This window comes from Opisthocomus hoazin, chromosome W (genome assembly GCF_030867145.1).
Source record: "Opisthocomus hoazin isolate bOpiHoa1 chromosome W, bOpiHoa1.hap1, whole genome shotgun sequence".
In the NCBI taxonomy this organism is placed as follows: domain Eukaryota; kingdom Metazoa; phylum Chordata; class Aves; order Opisthocomiformes; family Opisthocomidae; genus Opisthocomus; species Opisthocomus hoazin.
In genome coordinates this window covers 20,093,322-20,110,388 of record NC_134453.1, presented here as the reverse complement: position 1 = coordinate 20,110,388, position 17,067 = coordinate 20,093,322, and the positions used below count along the sequence as shown (strand labels likewise).

Below are 17,067 nucleotides of genomic sequence, written 5' to 3'. Positions count from 1 at the left end.
GTCACTGTACTTCAGATGCACGTTGTAGTGCTTGATGCTGGGATGAGCGAGCACTGGAATGGGCTGCCCAGAGAGGTTGTGGGGATACTCAAAAGCCACCTGGACGTAGTCCTGGGCAACTGGCTGTAGGTGGGCCTTCTTCAGCAGGGAGCTTGGACAAGATGTTCTCCAGAGGTCCCTGCTCAGCTCAACCACAGCTTCCGGGATATCTACATCAACCAGCTAATGGATTAGTAAAATTAAGTGTTTCATAGAAAAATTTTACTACTGTTTTCTAATGAATTTTCGCTTCAAGTGCAGGAACCCAATTGCTTGTGTAACCATTTTTGTTTTCTTTTCCCCCCTCCCCTAGTGCTGACTTAAAGCTCTTGGAAGAAGCCACAATCTCAGTCTGCAAGTCTTTAGGTGAGGAGTTGTGACATCTTAACTCTTTTCCGTGTGCTTGATCAGAATAATTAAGAAACAGCATTCATTTACACATCCATGTCTTCAGTATACTTAATTCTACTTGGCTGTGTTCCACTAGTGAGATTAGTGTAAAGAGTGTGTTTATATATATCGCAAACTTTTAGAAACTTCCATCGTGAACTGTTTTGTGGAACTTCAAATGACTGGAAGGTTTAAAACAAATAACTCCATCCCTCCTACCTCTTTTTCTCTGTGCCCTCTAAGCTGATCAATGAGGGGAAAGAATTAATCAGATGACAAAAGGAAGGGATCATATAAATGCAATCAATGATGTTGCAAGAAGGGAAAAGCGAGTTGTGAAAACCTGCCCAGTTTTCTGACAGGAGGCTGTTGTGCTGTAGACAAGTCTTGGAAAGGAAGCAGCGTGAGCTCCACATTTGGGATATTTGAAATCTAGGATGAAAAGTATGTTTGGAGAACAATTACAGAGTAGCAAGGCATGTGCTGGAAAATCTTAAAAGAAGAACAGCAGCTGTACAGAAAAACAGACATACTGTGAAATATTTAAGATACTGAAATTTGGTTTCATTCTATATATTGTTGGAACTAAATAACGTCAACTTACGTGTGCAATATAATCGTATCTTATTTTTCCTCATCTAGTTGAGAAGAATCCTCGAACAGGAAACCTTGGGTCGTTGATTAAAGTTTTTCTTTCTAGAACCAAAGAGTTAAAAATTTCAGCAGAATGTCAAAAGTAAGTACCCAGGAAAGAGCTGCGTGTGCCATTTCACTTTTGAAATGTTCCTTTTGCCGCTAGCTAGAGTTTTTTACTTTGCTAGTTAACATAATCACAGACCAAGACTTGGAATTCTCTTAAATTGTTGTTTGAAACAGAACAAGTGTCTAGTACTTTTCCAAACACAGAAGAGTAAGTGTAATAGGTAAATAGATTGCTGGGGAAAAAGACACGTTTGTGTTCATCCTGTGTGTTAGGTAAGCAGGTTTGTGTACGAATGATGTAACTTCTGGTTACTACTGGTTTGGAACTGTTTAAAAATCACCTGACCTTTTTAGCTAAATCTTAATGTATGAACCAGTATTTTATCTTGGAAATATTTTAAATTGGATTGGATTTGAACACAACCTTCTATATAAAGGCATTGCTTACAAATCATATCGTGCAACTACTGTTGGTTTTGCTTGCCCCTTTCAGCAGTAGCAAGAATGCCAAGAGGTTACGTGCACAGCACTGTGTAGTTTTTGTGGGAAGCTTTCTGTAATTGTTCCCCTGCACCAGTAAGACAGATGTCCAACTCTCATCACATCTGGGGCTTCAATAAGGAAAGTTTTCTTTTTAATGCCCCCCTGCTTTCACTCCCCTCAACCTTTTTGCTTATAGCTGAAGGAAGAAGTTATTCCTCCTGGATAGCTGCTGCTGCTTTCATCCAAAAATACCTTGAAACTGTAGCTTCAAGCAAGAGCTTGACTGAATTCTATTGTATGGGCTTCCCAGCAGCTGCTTACTGGGACTCAAGAAAACATAATGAAGCTATATTCCCCTTTCATTCAGAAAGCTTGGACAATACCTCTGTGTTGCATAGAAAGATCTTGCTATGTTGTGCTCCTGAAGTCCATAAATGCCTGTGGTCATCTGAAGGCTGTTTTTCTGGGAAAAGTGCTAAGGTTCAGGGAGCCAGAGTAGCTTTCATATCCACAACTGTTGGAAATTTTTTAATATCTGGGTGGCTTGAGTCTGTAGTATCTAGAAAGCTTTAGAAGTACACTGAGCCATCTGGTGAGCTCTTCTGGCAATTGTGGTGTTTTTACCAATACAAATGTAATTAGGAGTCAGATTGTAATCTCTTGGGGGAAGAAAAAAAATACATCTTTGAAATACATTTCCAGTTTGTTTGCTGAAGCATCGACTGAAGACACCCTGCTCGAGCACCTTGGCTTTTCCTTGCTTCAGCTGTGGGAACTACTTTGTCTGCTCTGGCGTATATTTTCTTGTGGTTTTTGATGGATGTTCGCAGGTTAAGCATTACTGATTCGTGTTTCTTTCTGCTTCTTTTCTAGTCACTTCTTCATCTGGCAGGCTCACAATGCACTGTTTATTATTTGCTGTTTGCTGAAAGTGTTCATCAGTTGAATGTCGGAAGAGGAGCTGCAGCTTCATTTTGCATATGAAGAGCAAGCACCAGGCTCGTATGGTAGGTAGTGAAACTAGCTAGTGCTCACGAAACAGATGTCCTGGAAGAAATTGAAAAGTTCTGGTGTTTGTAGGTGTGGCGCTTAGGGACATGGTTTAGTGGTGAACTTGGTAGTGTTGGGTTAATGGTTGGACTTGATGATCTTAAAGGTCTTTTCCAACCGAAATAATTCTACAATTCTATGTTTTGTTTAGACGAAGAATCCCAAACTTTGCTTTAAAACTGGAAATGAAGTACCAGTGAGGTCACATACAAGAAGTTTACTGTTCAGGACAACCTGTGAAAGTGTGTAGTCAGTCGTAAAACAGACTGACTTCTTTTGAGGTCTGAAGTAGTTTGGTGTAAACCATCTTCCTTTGTGTCATACGTATGAAAGGGAACATCTTCAAAATGTGCTGAGAGCTTTTAGTAATGTGTTGACTGTCATCTGCTAGAATGAAATGTTTGTGAACAAGCTGTTGGCACATTCAGGGTTCTCATAGAAAAACAGACCTCTTCTAGAGCAGGGGTTGTTTGGCTTTTTCTTTAAAGTTTTGTATTAAACTTAAAATGGTCATTTATTCACGAACTTCATTTGGCATTTTTTTGAACAGTTGTTCAGAAGCGATGGCGTAGACCTTTCCTTAGCTTTCATACAGTTTGAAAGGTGGTAATGGTCCTCTTCAGAAGCACAGCGTAGAATTGGGGTGAAGCTGACCACATACAACTGTAGGAATGGTGGTGTTCCAGTTATTTAGTGTTTCTTTTCACATACGTTTCATAAACCACCAGCAGCCTGGGAGCGGGATTAATGCAATTTTTAGGAATCTAGTGAGGGAAGATAACAGTACTGTGGTTAGAACTGATTCATTAAGAAAGCAACTGCTAAAATGTAATTCGTGGGCAGTAGTTTATACAAGAGTACAGGAAAAGTCAAAGAATTTAGGCAGAATGTTCAAAAATAAGTGCATCTCTAGGAAATGGAGCATGTATTACACAAGACGAAAGATGGCAGGGAAGGTGCTCAAATAATCTAGCTGTTCTTTGTGCTGTCCCGTCCTTCTTTTGAATATGAATAATGTGAATTACAGCAAAAAAGAAAAACGTAACACCGTCTGCCCCAAATCTTTGTGTAGCGCCGCATCGAGATGCTCTTACAGAACACGTGATGGATGATGCTGGCACAGGAGCCTTGATTTCCTTTGCTGTATTGTAAAGATAACTGTTGAGTTCGTAATTGCAGGTTGTTTATTGAATAAAGCTGAAAAAGGCCTGGCAAAAAGGACTGGTATCGGAACGCTACAACAGTGCGGGTGAATTGTGGAAGAACAACCGAAAGGATGTGGCTGGATTTCCCTCAACAGTCAGTCCAGCAAGGACACGCGTCGAGAATGCCTGAGAGCTTGTTGAGTGCTGAAAACAGTTCGTTAGAATCTGTTTAACTCCTTGGGGCCTGCCGTTGCTCTGGGGAAGTCAGACTTCTGGTGCCAAAAGATTAAGTGCTACATGTTGAAATGGTTTAATGTATTTAAACGGTGATGAGTAATCTCCGAGAATGAAGTCAGCCAACCAATGCGTTAGAAAGTAGCACCTGCTGCTAAGCCGCTATCACTGCGGGCTGCCTGTGGGTTTATACTTGGCTTAAAAAAACACCCACCTCTGGCGTTACGCAGTAAAACGGATGGAAAAGCTGAGACGCTTTGTTAGCTTGGACCCCTGCGATCTTTATTCCTTATGCTGGGAGTTCTCGCAGCGTGGTATGGAAAGTGATTCTTGTCACTGGGGTAGATCCGTGTTTATCCATGTCTAGTAGCACTTGACTGTAATTCACAGTGACATTTATTAGCGATAATTTTGTGCATATTGATGGCAAATGTACTTAGTTATCTTTGAGCAGATTGTTCGCTGGATATTCTTGATTAGGAAAGTAATTGCATGTGGTCTGCTGGCGAGAGGAGGGGATGGAGGCAGGAAGAGAGCTCCTCCTCGGCTCTCCCTGTGCAGCCCTGCCTCGAGTCCACTGCTGCTTTCGGCTCGGATTTCTGACTGGAGATGGCTCTTGGGACCCTCAGGGGGCTGGGGTTCGTAACGTGCTGTGTTTCCATAGCCATTGGTTTTTACTCCTAACCAATCTTCACACAGGATTTTCAAAATCTATGTAGAGTATGGTAATAAAGCGAATGGCTTCCTATAGCTTTTATACTTAGCTATAGAACGTGAAGTATCGTTAATGGAGCGTAATAAACCGCTGTTGTGTTAGGACCTATTAAAGTGAGCAGAAAAAAATGAAGCGGCTTTTTGTTTGTATTTCCATAATGAAGTCAATTAGCTTTCTTGAATATATTTTTTTCTTAAATTCTTCGGAAGCTAGAGCATGCCTTGTTATTGTGAAGTTTACACAAATTCATTACAGTTGTGCATACTTAATACTATCTTTGGTGAGCATGCTTTTTAAAAATTCAAGTTCTTCTTAGTTGTCTTTGCTGTCTTTTCATTTCGCAGCACTTGATATTATTTTACTATTTTTCAATTGTGAGCGTGATAAAACCAAACTTATACAAGGAATTATAGTATTAGTTATAGACTGTAAATAAAATACGTATATAGATAAAGGCCTTAAAATGGTGCCTGAATTTTGAAATATTGTTTGCTTATTTTTATCATAAATAGCTGGTGAGTAGTTACTGTAAAGAACAGTACAACCAACAGTGCAAAGAACCTCTCTCTCCCCTGATCTGTTTACGTATGCCTTGCCCAATCTAAAAGGTAACCGTTCTTTTCACGATCATCTTTAAACTCTTTTGGAAATGAGTGTGTGGTGATGTTTGTTTCCCTGTTTAAACTATGAGCGTAATTTTTTTTTTTTTACTATATTTTCCCCTTCTAGTCAGAGAATATATCCTAGTACCATGTTCTCTGAGTTTAAATATAGCGCCTGGGAACTCGAAGTGCGTAACTGCAATGTCAGCACGTCGGGCTGCTCACACCGCAGTCGGTCAGAGCATCAGCACCCACGGTGCTGTATTTGCTGTGTCAGGCAGAGACGTGTAGTGTATGGTAGCAGTGATGCACGGAGAACATCCTTGTCGCTGGCTGCTCAGCAATACGTCTTGTGTTTTGATAGGTTATACAGGACATAACCCTCATTTTTTGGTTAGTATTTTGTTATAACTGTCTTAACTGGAAGAATTCTCCTCCCAGATTTTGCAATTCATATGCTTTCACTTTTTCTGAATGTCCAACTTGTGCTTTTCCCTGCTAGACTCTGTTTTAAGCTCAGAAGCAAGCTGTGCAACTGTGCTTTGTGTCGTGAAATGTGATTATCGAGGTTTTTCATTGTACGGTGCATGGGTATGTTGTAGCCTACCATTAGAAAGTTGTGGATGAATTGCATAGGATCAAGTCCCAGCTGCGACACTGTTTATTGATTTCCTTCCAGAAGAGTCAGACCAGTAACAGAAACTTGCTCCTTTTGGCGGTTTTCAGATGATTCTTCAGCCCAGGAAGGGCAACCTTTGTCTCTTCACCCATAATTGGGAATTTGCATACAGCTTTAGAGGATATTGCACAATCTTGATTATAGGAAAGTCCTTATAGAGACTTTAACCATATTCTTTAAGATTCAGCTAGAAAATCCCCCTATTAATAATCCCGAAACTGGACTCGGCATATGCTGATCCGAAGCTGGACTTAGTCTTGCTAACACATTTGTCTTTCAGTGATGCTTCCACCGCCTGTATCCCATAATTTCTGTGCGGTCTTTACCTGTGTTGTGATTCGGAGGTGTAAGAGAGCATAGGCTGTGCATTGTATTCTAAATCAAACTGTCAATTGATTCCACCTATTCCCTGACCTATAGTAGGAAACTTGATTCATTCTCTGTAGAGACGTTTTTATCACAAGGCTGCGAAGGACTGTATTTGGTGTATTATAGCAAAGAAGAGGGTAGAGGGGAGGGAATAAATAACAATGCGTTTACTGCAACCCTGAAATGATTTCGTGGGTGTTCAGCTGTCATGTGAAGGAAATGAGGGATGGCAGTTAGTTTATGTACTCGTTATTAGCACTCTTCGGGGAAAGATGGGAGCTTTTGAGAGTCCTCAGAGCTGAAGATCAAACCACAAAACCCAAAGAAGCTTTAAGCCTGCTGGTTGTGTAATTAATTGAACGGCTGAGGCTTGAGGTACTGTTTTACAAGTAGTGAATTACTTTGTTACTGATGTCCAGGTTCTACCCTGTCTGTAGGAGCAACAGGGCGGAAAACCAAGTAGGATCTAAGGTGAGGCTATAGAATCATAGAATCATAGAATGGTCAGGGTTGGAAGGGACCTTCAAGATCATCTGGTTCCAACCCCCCTGCCATCAGCAGGGACATCTTCCACCAGACCAGGGTGCTCAGAGCTCCATCCAACCTGGCCTTGAACACTGCCAGGGAGGGGGCAGCCACAGCTTCTCTGGGCAACCTGGGCCAGGGCCTCACCACCCTCATGGGGAAGAATTGCTTCCTAATCTCTAATCTAAATCTGCCCTCTTTTAGTTTAGAGCCGTTCCCCCTTGTCCTATCACTACACACCCTTGTGAAAAGTCCCTCTCCACCCTTCCTGTAGGTCCCCTTCAGGTACTGGCAGGCTGCTCTAAGGTCACCCCGGAGCCTTCTCTTCTCCAGGCTGAACAGCCCCAGCTCCCTCAGCCTGTCCTCGTAGGAAAGGTGCTCCAGCCCTCGGATCATCTTCGTGGCCCTCCTCTGGACCCGCTCCAACACATCCATGTCCTTCTTGTCTTGGGGGCTCCAGAGCTGGACGCAGGACTCCAGGTGGGGTCTCACGAGAGCGGAGTAAAGGGGCAGAATCCCCTCCCTCGACCTGCTGGCCATGCTTCTCTTGATGCAGCCCAGGACATGGTTGGCTTTCTGGGCTGCCAGTGCACATTGCTGGCTCATGTTGAGCTTCTCATCCACCAGTACCCCCAAGTCCTTCTCCTCAGGGCTGCTCTCGAGCCACTCTCCGCCCAGCCTGTACTTGTGTTTGGGATTGCCTGAATATCTTTGTAACATTAGGCATGTCCAGTTGCTGCAGCAGCTTGGATCAGGTCGTGACAGTGTAGTAGTTAGGTTCCTGAGAAGAAAGACTGATTACTCTCTGTGTTAGACCCTGTATCATGGCCAAGGATGGAGCTGGGCTGGTTTTACTGGAAGTGGAGTCTCCTGGCATGTGTACTTTCCTCTGGATAAGCTGTTTTGCCTGCGTAGTGTCTGCTAATCCAGTGTCTGTGGCGTCCGTAGCTTTGAAAATGCTAAATACAAAACCTTATTTTTTTATGTAACAAACCAAACACACCACCCAAACGGAACAAACTCCACCAAAAAGCCCAAAACCCCACAATGCAAGGAATCCACGTGTTTGAGGACTTAAATATGGCTGATGAAAAATGGTGCTGCTGCGTAAGTGGACTTTTTAAGAACCGTGTGTGTTTGCAGTTTCTCTGCAGCGTGATAGAGTGTAGAAGATGCACCTAGGATTCCTCTCTCTGCAAGTCTGCTCGAATCTTATCTGGACAGATTCACCCTTTACTTTTTTTCCCCAAGGTTTTACACGTGTCTTTGACCCAAGTATGTGATCTGTTAATGTGAACGAGTATTGTGTTTATTGTCTTTATCCTGCTATTGAAAAAGGCATTGTTGATGAAAACACATAGCATTCCATGTTTATAGCTCACTCTCACGTTATAGATTTGGCATGCATCCGCCTCATTGTCTGGGCAAGACGAGAATTAAACAAGAATGCGTGTGCCCCGATGGGGAAAAGGATACATTAATTATTGTAGCTGAATGACATCGATTACAGCAATTAAGCTTTTTTTAAAAAAAGAAGAAAACTAGTTTGAGCACAGAGCAGGAGAGACTAACATCTTGCATGCTATATGATTGTGCGAACCCAATACTTTCTTGCTTTATTTTGAACAGAGCGTGGGGGAAAAGCCCTCTTTCATATTCAAATAATGCAATTCGAATGAGTTGTGTATATGGCGTGGTGGAAGAAACAATATTAAAATGCACTCTCTTCTCTTTTTTTATCCTTTTTTCCCTCTCCTCCTCCCTTTCCTCAACTGTGAAGAGAAAAAATTTGGTCCATTTTGGGAACTAAGAGCAGTCTTGCTACATAAGTACTTTCAGAAAACTTTAGGCAGTTGTCACGTTCAGGTTACTTTAGAATACATTGTCGGGGCTTTATCACTGGCTGTGCTTTCTGTCCAAGGTTAAATACTCCTAGCAGTTCTGGGTTTTTACTAACAGGAGCTACATTGTGTTACTCATGGGGGATGCTATATAAAGGAAACCATGTTTCCGTGATAAAAAAAACTGATTTCCTTTAGAACATGCAGTTCACTAGGTGACAATTTTTAATGTGTTTTTAATAAACCAGTTGTGGAAAGAAACAATTTTGCTTTATTGTGAGTATTCCCTCTGGTGTGCTGCTTAATATTGAGCCCTGGATTTAAGAACAACCTTGGGTTAAACAGAGTGACACCGCCATAACCTGGCTATAATGTTGTGTTTAATGCAGGATGTATTTATTTGGAAATACAAAATAAACCAATCATTTGGGTAATCATTGTGCTGCAATGCTGTAAAGCCTGTCGTGTAACGTAGAGGGAAACGCTATGCCTGCTCTTAGGCCATTCGGCACAATAAGCCCCCACACTTCTTTGTGCTGGAGTTTTCTCTTTATAATTTTATTTTGAAAGCAGAAAAAGTCCTGATGAGCCAAGAGATTTATCTTCTATTTTATTTAGCATTATATGACAACTTCAAATTGTTTATTAAGCTTTTTCCTCAGTAAGTCTTGCAAGTCTTTTGTTACAGTTGCTGTTAAAAATTGCAGTGCTAATGTAAAATACTACTTTATTGCTTAGAATAGTTGTCTTTCAAAAATCATTTTAAGCGTCCTGTGCGTTTTGTCACATTGTGTATGAGTAGAGAATAATTTCTGCTCACTTAAAACGCACTTTGGAAATTTGTGAATCCTTACTTGTCACGGAAATGTGTAAAACCTCTTCAATAAATAAATGTATTTGTGAACAAATAGTGTGTAGATTTGATTGCTAAAGAGCAGCAGTGATGTGTGTGGTAGGCTGCATTCATCTGACAGATCACAATTTAGAATATTGTTCACTGTATGGTAGACAACTGAAATTATGTTTTCTGTCTGCTTATTCTTTGGGATTAAAGGAGTGGGAAAATACGCGAAGTGCAGGGAATTTTGAGAGGAGACCTGAACTGTGGACCAGTGAGAAGTCGCTAGTGATCAGTTCAACTGTTAGCAATAACACCATTTAATATGAACTTAGCAATTAGTAAAGTAAGGCTGATGTGCTTAATATTAAGCACACTTCCTACAATACCAGCATCTCATTGAATTTATCCAGTTGTTATATGTTTTATATACAAAAGGCGTAGCATTGTTTTCTCTGGTGATAATCTCAAGTGCTTTCCATTTCAGGATAGAATGCCATCTTCTTAAATGGGTAGAGTATATCTTCTGGTGTTTGTCCCTTAATTTAAATATTGATTGTCTGGATCTCTGTGTTTAAATCTTTGCTTTCTTTTGGTATTTGAAAATCCAGAAAACCTTTGGTGTGCTTCTTTTCAGGAGCAGAGTGTGAAGACCTCATAGAAGAGTTGCTGTGTTGCCTCATCCAGCTCATTGTGGAAATTCCCCTCTTGTAAGTTGGCTTTTTTCTTTTTTTGTTTTCCAGCCTCCTTGTATAAACCGAGCATTGGAGAGAATATAAAACTTAGAGAGATGGGGTTAGAAGGTTTAAATACTCGTATTTGAATGCTCCATGTGATGGTGCAGTACTGATAACGATAACCTGCTGCCGGTACCAGCCCTGAATATGCTGTTGGAAGAAGTACGTGATCAGCATCTCGCACCCAGTTCAAACCATCAACAAAAGTTATCCTGTTCTATTTTGTAGGAGTTTTTGCCATTTGTTTCAAGTGCCTCTGTCAGCACGCAGACAGATCCTGCTGAGTTTTGCCTAGAAATGGTTGTGCTAATTGTGCAGGGAAAGGTATGTTGGGGGTGTCGCTTCATCCCTGGGGGTTGCAGCAAGGTGCAAGCAGAAGTTCTGCTTCTGCAGTTGTGTGGGTTTTTGAACTGCACGTGCATTAAAATAAGTCATTGCTTAATACTAATTTCTTAAATACCGATGAATTGATGTCTGAAGAAGAGAGAAGAGATGAGAAATGACCAAGTGGAATGTTTCTGTAGATCTCCAGGTTTGTTTGTGTGGCTTTTTTGATGCATCCACTGTACCTGAGATATGTTGATTCCACATCCCGTTGGGATATGTGCCATGAAACAGACTTCAGTATTACATGAAGGACAACTTACTTTGGAAATTAAAGTGATTTTCCACACCTGTTCTGAATAAGTTTTAAATTCTTTTTTCCCAAGAGAAGCTTTACCAAATACAGTGTTAGCAGTATCTTTTCTGTTAAAGTGCCTACAGTGCAGTGCCCAAATTAAAGCATCACAGCTTTGGAAGAGTTTCAGATTACAGAATCACAGAATCATAGAATAGTAGGGGTTGGAAGGGACCTCTGTGGGTCATCTAGTCCAACCCCCCTGCCGAAGCAGGGTCACCTACAGCAAATTATTATCTATTACAGTGTGGTGTATAGCGCTGCTGCTGATTCGGTTTTTGTACTTTGGATTGTTCTTTCGGTTGGAAAGCTGACAAAGATGCAATAGTTTTTGAAACATTGCTCTCGTTAAATACAACCCTGTCAACATGACGTGAGGGTTTGGGTAGGTACCGTGTAGTGAATTAGTGATATGATTTAGTGTCATGCTGCAAAGCTTGTCCGGGCTTCCTGGAAGAGATACGCTTTTTGTTTGGAGCAGATTAGAGGAAGCACAAAGGGGTGAAGGGACTACGGTATATGGGCAAGTTCATAAATACTGTAGGGTTTTATTTTTCTTTCTTGGAAGTCCCGGTGTGCGTGTGGAGTCCAATATCGTTTATTCTGTCTTTCTGGCAGAAAAAGTTTTGCAGGCACGATTGGTCTTAACCCTTTTCAACAGCTGAGCCTGTCAGCATCTGTATTTCTGTGTGAATGTGGCTGCTGGGACTGGAAGTGGCTGTTGAAAGCACTTACTTTACTATATGATACAATAATGCCTTATTAAAAAAGAAGTTATGAAGCCTGTCTGTAATCTTTAATGTTCAGCTATATTGAAAACATGCTCACTTTTCATAAGAGATAGATGTGGAGGGTTGTGGTTTTTTTTTTTGTCAAAGAAGTTTTCTTGGCTACATTTTTCCTGAAATAGCAAGCTACTGAATGGTTAGTAAGATACTAACACTTACGAAAGTGTAGATTATTGTCTTGTTTACCAGTATAATATGTTTAACTGTGATAATGCCTTTACTAACAATTTTATGCCCATGTCATGGAAGGGGAAATAGGGTAGGGGAGAGGAGATACGGAAAAACTTCCTTTCTCTAGTACAAAATCCAACTCTCTTGTTCATAAAGACGTTATAAGGCTGAGACAGTTTTGCTTAGTGTAATATTGTTTTGGTTTTTTTTCAAGAGAATGATCAGGACTATTTTAGTAGTGAGTTTGCTTTTTATTTCCCTCCCTCTCCCTGATCAGATTCACACTATAAATTCTTTCCCTACTTTGTGTCAAGGGAGTAGTTAATTTCTGTCTTTGGCTGGAATAAATCAAGCAAATTACAAGCCTAGTAGGTGCATTTTGGGAAGGAATAGGTTGAGTGGAATTCATGAAATATTGAAACTTATAGTGATTTCTGCAGCAGGACTTAGGATCACTTGCTAGAGGGTAGGCAGCTCTGGCAGCTTACAGTGGCACTGCGAACAGAGTGTCTGTCTGTAAAGCTGCTGTTAAAAATGAGTTTCTGTTGTGACAGACCGTGAAGATCTCCTGAGCCTGTCTTTGAAGCGTCGTTCAGAACAGCAATGTTTTTGTTAGGAGCCTTAACAGAGGATTGTCACAATTAGTGTGTCCCTGGGGTTCTGCAGAAGCAGTTTCATGAAGGAGTGGCTACAGCTGGCAGCTGCTGTCTAAATATATTGCTTCTCTAAACCCTGGTTTAAGCTTCTTTTTTTCCTCCTTCACTGCAATAATAAGATTTTTTTTAAAGCATGGAAGACCATCTCCGTGTCCAAAATGCAGGAGCAGAGGTACCTGTGCAACAGTCCTGCACTCTTTGCTTTTGAAATCGTTCTAAATGTCACGTCAGGTGCTTTTTGGTGGAAGCAGTACGCTGCAGAGGTACTATCATTTTTTTTCCCTTCTCTATAAATTTCAGATGTCCTGTCTTAATTTTTTTTTTTTGCAAATGTGTTACTGAAGAGTAGACAGCATTGCTGGATGATGCTGTGTAGGTACTGTCATGGAGTAGTAAGACATTTGTGATTACATCATAGATCCTATTTTTCTTCACTGCTGAGTATCACATGGTGAAGATGTACAGGTACTGTTGGGAGGAGAACTTAGGATACCTCTGTGTGTTGTATTTTGCAGGCAGGTACGTAATGTTAACCCATGTTCCAGACTGACCAAAAGCAAGAGTAAGAGTTTGGGCTTGGCAGGGCACAGAGTTCACCAAGGCTTGAGTTTTTCCTGAGCGTGCACAGAGCTTGCTCTCGCCTCCGGGCTTGCTCTGCCGGAAGCCTTGGCAGAATGAGCTCGTGCCTGCCTACAAAATAACCTACAGACGTACTTGGAAAATGCAGGTGGGCAGTCTAGCTCAAAGTTAAGGAAGGTGTGGGATGGGGAAGAAGACAAATGGCAAATCTGTAACCCATCTCTCCATATCCCTTGCTATGAAAATGCAACTGAAGAACCAAAATGTGTTGATTTGTGTTGGGAAAGGCGGCAGAGATGTACAGCAAAGCGTATCTAGGAGTGTCTCAGAATTGTCTGCCATGAATTGAAGAAACTGTTTCTCAAAGTTTAGTTTATATTGGGAAAGGCAAATGTGCTCTAGGGCGGTTATGCTCAGCATAGCTAAACCAGGTGGTAGTAGGGACCATGGGACTCTGCAGCATTGTGGCTCCGTCTCTGAGAGTTATTAAAAAGACCTTGAATTACTCTCTTGAAAAACAGGCTCCGCTGCATTATAGAAAATACCAAGGAAAAAGGTTTCACATATTAACATTTAATTTTAAGAAATTTTATAGAAACTGCAGCATTATTGCTTTTGAAGAATTAGACTTGTGCAGTCCCTTGTAACACTTGCGTTATGTTAATGTTTGATTTATGGCTCCCTTGGGTACGTTACGGATACGCTGCTTTTTCTTTGGTTTTGTTAATGTTAGCACTCAAGAGTGTACATTAGTGATTAAAACTGCATAGTCAGCCAAAAGATGCAACTTCAGTGTTTAATTGTGTGACATTTATGTAGAAACTATTGCTGAGATTTTGTTGCAAGATAGAGCTCCCAAAGCTTTAAATTATAAAGGCTTCTTTCAGCGACTTGTTAAGAGCTGGTATACGTAACTGAATATCTGGTTGTTATCAGTACATTTTCACTTCATTAAAAACTATAAATGCTTATGGAGGAAAAATGAAATACTATGATCTAGTTACATCCCTGTAAAGTAGCACCCTGTGGTGCCAGTGGAAGCTAATTGATATTTCTATTACATTCCATTATTTTCTGTAGTTACAGTTGTTTTGGGTTGCAGTCTTAGTTATTTCCAAATTTAAATGCTAACAATGTTTTCACTCATTTAAGGATGTTCTACATATTCTGGGAGTTTAAAAGTCTAACGTAGGCAGAAGGAGGGCGATATAATTGCTTATAAAGCTCTACGAAATCATTGCAGTGTAGGAATGATGCTGTGTATAGGTGATGAGAAATGTTTAGGCTTTAATTGTGAGTAACAAAGAGGTTAAGAACTCCTTTCCTATTTCAGGAGTGTAAGATTTTCTTATTTTTGTTACTTTCGGAACAATAGGTCGGAATAGTGCTTCTTTAAAAAGGGCTATTCAAGGAACTTTTATCAAGATTGTCGCAGCTCCAGTATTACAAGAGCTATTTGACTTCAGCATTTTTGGCAACTTTGATCATCAAAGGGAAACTTTCATCTGTTGAAACTTAGGTTAAAGCTAGGAAAAATGTCCACACTGAAAGAGGTTTCTGTTGCTTCACTTTGAAGATCCTCAAAGTTGAAAACGATTGTGCTCTGTGTAGGTGGGATCTGATGAGTATAAAGGGAGTTTTATTTGGTAGTGCAGCAAATAAAAAAATATTTATTTGGAAGGTTTTCTTCATCGCTCATATCCTTTTCTCTTTTTTGCGATGGTGGATATGTGGCCTCTTAAGTGTCTAAAGACAGGAGAAGCCAAGCTGCGTTTCAGGTTGGGGTGAGGAACACTGATAAACCACAATAAATTCTTTTTTTTTTTTTCCTTATTGCTCTGTATCAAAATTTGTTTTTTCAGGTCTGCTAATGAGTTAAATTCATCCAAATCTGCGTTTGTTACTAAATTACGTGTTGACTGGTTTCCCTTCATTCTCCTGCCAGATGTCTGTGCCAGCTTTTGTGGTGGTAGATCATTCAGATTAACCATTGCCCAAGTTCAGCGCAGCAAGGGAGTCGCTTTGCCTCCTGGCTGGTGCGTGCACTTCTACTGCAGCACCTTTTCGTTGTTAAAATTTGTTTCTCAAGTTATTGTAAAGACTAAAGAAATAGAAAGGCTGTGCTGTGGACTGCCTGGCTGGAAATACTGGTTAGCTAGCTCCATTCTGTAAAGTTGCCATTATATTTTGCATTTTCTCTGTATGATTTTCTTCTTATTTTATTTATTTTCTTATTTATACATTACAGGTGGCACATGTGGAAGCTGAAAGTGTGTCTGCATGCTTTCTGTTTAGTTCTCTCTTCCCTTTTGCCTTTAGCTTCCTGCTCCTTCCCCCAAAATAAGTGATGATGGTTTTTTTTTTTAGTGCATCTGCAATGAAAATCTGTATTTTAACCCCTTCCTCAAATAACTCCTGAAGTCTGGTAGGCTTTTTTAACATGTACAAGGTGAAAGAGGAGGTGGTGCCCAGCGACAGGACAAGGGGCAACGAGCACAAACTGAAGCCGAGGAAGTTCCGGCTGAACATGAGGAAGAACTTCTTCCCTCTGAGGGTGACGGAGCCCTGGCACAGGCTGCCCAGGGAGGTTGTGGAGTCTCCTTCTCTGGAGATATTCAAGACCCGCCTGGACACGGTCCTGTGCAGCCTGCTCTGAGTGATCCTGCTTTGGCAGGGGGGTTGGACTGGTGACCCACAGAGGTCCCTTCCAACCACAAACATTCTGTGATTCTGTGATTCTGTTTTTTCATAAGATATCTGTTGTGTTGGGCATAGAATGAGCTACTGATAGGAGCAGCACAAGTCGGTTGTGGAAGCATTGTGCCATGATCTGATTAGTTTAAGGTCTGAAACAGTGTTATTTGCCTTAACCATAGTTTTGTCAGGGGAGAGGAGAAATTACTTCAAAGCTTAAAATAAATTAGAACAGCCTTTGCCTTCGAAAGGGAGTGGAATTTAAAATTAAAAAACTAAGAGTGTATTTTCATAGTTGTGGATGTAAGCATAGGTAGCTGGGAGAAGAGGGAGACTGTCGCTGAAGTGGACGAGAGGAGCAGTGAGTTTGCTTACCTGTTAATTGTATTAAATCCTTAAATTAAATCCTTAAATTAAGGCTGCAGAACTTCCTAAACATGTATCTTGCAGATACAGCAGAGCTTATGCTTTTCCAATTCGTGGTAGACATTTAATTTATGTAACAGATCAGATCTAGTATGTGAATTTGGTATGAATATAGCCTGAATCTGTGGTGTCGGTTTACTCAGCTGCAATGTTGAACTGTAAGGAGTAGTTTCCGTAAGGAGCTTGCAGATGAACTCTTGTTTAATTCTGGTACTTCCAAGACAAGAATGTTCCTTACATAAGGTGGTAGCTGTCTTGCCAGTGCTTAGAACCTGTCCAGAAGGAGGTGGATAATTAACTACCTTGTTAACGAAGTCATTAACGAAGGCAGAAAGACGTCATTCTGGTTGTTGCATGTACATGGTGTGAAGGAATACTGTGCTTTTCGGATATGGCTGTGGGAGGTTTTGCAGGGGCTCTGTGGGGAATGCAGCAAAACATGTGTTACAAAAGCAAAACTCTCTCTGGTGCCAAAAGTCAAAATCAGCTTGAGCACCCGAATCAGATGAATCTGTAATGAAAATATTTGTGTGCATCAGGACATCTGCAGTTCCGGATTGCAGTCTTGCAGATTCATGCAGAAACTCCCAACCTTGACTAAAACTAGAATTTTTATTTTCCTTTGCAACATTGTTTTTAATTCAGCTGTGCAGTGCATTTTTCTAATTGTTACTCACAATGGAGTTTGCATAGTGCAAAACAAAAATACTTTGGAGGGTAAGTAG

At 40.8% G+C, this 17,067-nt stretch overlaps 1 protein-coding gene across 15 annotated transcripts in view; it reads left to right on the top strand.

The window, feature by feature from the left end:
• LOC142365682 (dymeclin-like) overlaps window positions 1–17,067 on the top strand; it is a 330,096-nt gene that overhangs the window by 43,095 nt on the left and 269,934 nt on the right. For 12 of the 15 annotated variants that reach the window (XR_012766545.1, XR_012766548.1, XR_012766546.1 and 9 more), the window contains exon 2: window positions 10,250–10,322. The exons of 1 other annotated variant lie outside the window; for it this stretch is intronic. The gene's annotated coding sequence lies outside the window, so the exon portion shown is untranslated. Of the gene's footprint in view, window positions 1–2,588; window positions 2,622–10,249; window positions 10,323–17,067 lie in introns of those variants that run through there. 2 more of the 15 variants (XM_075446733.1, XM_075446735.1) reach the window with 1 other exon arrangement.